Below are 2,919 nucleotides of genomic sequence, written 5' to 3'. Positions count from 1 at the left end.
TCATAAAACGATATAAATGATGGCGTGGCGCAACACATCGCTCATTGCTGCAACCAGGAAATAAACTGAAGTGAAATTGAAAATTTTTCGCGATCGTGACTGCTGAAAGAGTATGCCGATTTACAACGAGAAAAGGGCAAAGCTGATTGACCGGATAAATAATGAAACGGGAATTTCAACGGATTCTAAAAGGTTGAGATGTTTTACAAGTTTTAATCGTGATTAATATTAAAGTTAAACAAATTTACCGAATTTTTTTCAATAAAAGATTTCCAAATTTAACAAAAATGTAATAAAAATTATATACATATATTATTGTATTTTATTTAATATATAATGTTACCATGACATGTAACAATATATTAGCAAAACAACTAAAGAGCTTCAAGAAACATGAATGTGGACTTTCTCTCTAGTAAAAGTAAGAGTTGTGATATTGCCAGTGACAAATGCATATTCAATGAGTTCAGTATTTTACTTATTCAAGCTGCTTTCTCTTACACTTGGCTATAAAAATTGACTAAACTAATTATCATATAAAGTATAGAAATCATTTAAAAGCTTTTTAATGTAAATATTTTAATGTTTTAATGTTAATTTAATTTTAAAAGTTTTAACCGCGCTATAAATCAATAAATATTTCACATAACAATATGAAGGCGTATGAGATAAAATTATGCAAGTGAGAATATGAATACACATACGCGATTTATTTCACATTTGACATTTTCGAATGTTATCCACATGTCATACGAGATAAAAGTAAACGTCTATGTTCATGTTCTTAAATTAACCCCAAGAGTTTCAACGTTTCCGTAGTGTAGTGGTTATCACGTGTGCTTCACACGCACAAGGTCCCCGGTTCGATCCCGGGCGGAAACATCTTTTGCAGTAGCATAACTTTTTTTTTTATTAACAGGATAAATTATTTTTTTTGTTTATATTTGCAAAAATTCATACTTCCAAAAAACATTGTTTCCGCCCGGGATCGAACCGGGGACTTTGTGCGCGTGTGAAGCACACGTGATATAACCACTATACTACGGAAACTTCGAAACTTTTCGCTCCTATTATAAGAAGACGAACGATAAAACATGGTCTTGATCGTAAATTCAATAAATCATGTTCTTTTGTACCTTTTCATTTTCGAAATTTTTAATATTGAATGGCCTCTGTGACTTGAACTTTTCAAATTAAAATTCTGTCAAAGTCTACTTGAACTAAAATACAATTTTTATTTATTAGCGTTTCCACGGACAGGAGATTTCATCGGTAGACGTGTTTTCGCACAAAGATTATTCACCGAACGGTGAATTTAGGAAACGCTGATCTTTGTGTGAACGAGAAATCGCATATGTGCTATGAGAATGCCGGATCGTCGGGGTAGGGCAGGTCGAGCCGTCTCAAGGCCGGTTAGGCACAAGGGCAGCTTCAGTCTAGTGTGAACTCGACCGCGCCCTTCGAGGTCATGCCATCCCATTCTCGCACACGCATCTTTATTTTTCCTTCGACAAGTCAACACGGCCGGAGTTTCTTTGTGTTTCAAGCGCTCGAGAACAACGAGACGAAAGATGAATCAATTTGAGAATCGACAATCTTTGTATGAATAGATCAATTAGATGATTATTTAACCTACTAATCACCGTCACTTATCTTCTATTATCAGATCGACATTTATTATTTTTTATAGAAGCATACAATCATATAGGTATAATTTTCTATTCTGTCAAAAATTGTAGCACATAATAATATAAGTTTTTTCACTCAATGTGATATAAAAAAAATTATTCCGTCAATTATCGCAGTATGGCAGCTCTAATTGTATCAAAAAAATTTTTTCTCCCTGAACCGAAAGGTCAGGTTTAATTCGTATGAGAAGCTCGATGAGCAATGTCATTGAATTAATTGCTTGTTGGGTAGAACAGATAAGCCTACTGGCGCGTATCCCCTTCGCTCCTCCCGCCCTCCAAAAGTACCGAATCACTTCATAATTGGACGTCGCGCGACAGAGAATGACGAACGGATCAAGGTCCTATCGATGAAAGAGACAATATTGCTTCGGCGAACAAACTTTTTTCGAAATTATGAACAAAATAAATAATCGATCACGATAGATTGTTTCATCCAATTATAAAACAAAGAATCAAATAAAAATTCGGTATCTTTATTTTAGTTTTATTTTAATAGAAATTTCCACTCGCACTCTATCGAACAGAATAAATTGCTACTATCATTTACTAGATGAGAAACATCTCATTAATTCAATTCCTGTAATAATAGAATTTAAATAACTATAATGGTGTAAATTTCAATTTTTTGTGCAATTAACAATAGATTTTCGAGGACAGAAAGGATATGGCATAAATAAACTGTAGTAAATACTGCTTTATTGATCCAAGGCAGATTTCGAGTGCAGTTTCGAAAGACGAAGGGGTTGAGGTAACCGATTCTTGGTGCGAGCTTGGCTGGGCCGAACCTTGACTGGGCGAAGAACGAGTAGGACGGGAAAAAGGGCGGCGCGATCTGCGAGAAAAGGAGGGAAGGGAGACAAAGAACTGAAAGAGCCCTCATTCCTTTAACGCGTTGCACGCCACACTCGCTCTCAGCTCTCGGGGTTAACGCACTACGGTAGACACAAAAATCCCCCCAAGGTCGGTGCATCCCTGTCTGTTGGTTCGTCCGTTTCTTGGTTGACCGTCTCCTGCCCCACCCCTCGGACAACCCCTCAGCATCCAGCGCCCCTCCAATGGGACAAACGCACCCACGCGACCGATCTTGTTCAACTTCAGAGTCGCGCAAAGCACAGAAATCTGTTCGAACAGATCATGCGAGACAAGTAAACATTTTTCTTAAGTATATAAAACAATTATTATTTATTGAAACTTCAGTAACAAAATAATCCTCGAAGTTTCCATAGCA

At 36.6% G+C, this 2,919-nt stretch overlaps 2 non-coding genes across 2 annotated transcripts; one reads left to right on the top strand and one right to left on the bottom strand.

The window, feature by feature from the left end:
- The first annotated feature begins 809 nt into the window (after positions 1-809).
- Positions 810-882, top strand: Trnav-cac (transfer RNA valine (anticodon CAC)). The gene has a single exon. It is a non-coding gene; the product is annotated as a tRNA-Val (tRNA).
- Positions 883-973: 91 nt separating this feature from the next.
- Positions 974-1,050, bottom strand: Trnav-cac (transfer RNA valine (anticodon CAC)). Its single transcript has one exon. It is a non-coding gene; the product is annotated as a tRNA-Val (tRNA).
- Between the last annotated feature and the right edge of the window lie 1,869 nt (positions 1,051-2,919).

This window comes from Temnothorax nylanderi, unplaced genomic scaffold (assembly GCF_030848795.1).
Source record: "Temnothorax nylanderi isolate EJ_2023f unplaced genomic scaffold, tnyl_v1.0 TNYL_tig0013_pilon, whole genome shotgun sequence".
Lineage (NCBI taxonomy): Eukaryota > Metazoa > Arthropoda > Insecta > Hymenoptera > Formicidae > Temnothorax > Temnothorax nylanderi.
Note: the sequence above shows the minus strand (reverse complement) of the source record. Positions and strands in the feature narration are given on the sequence as shown.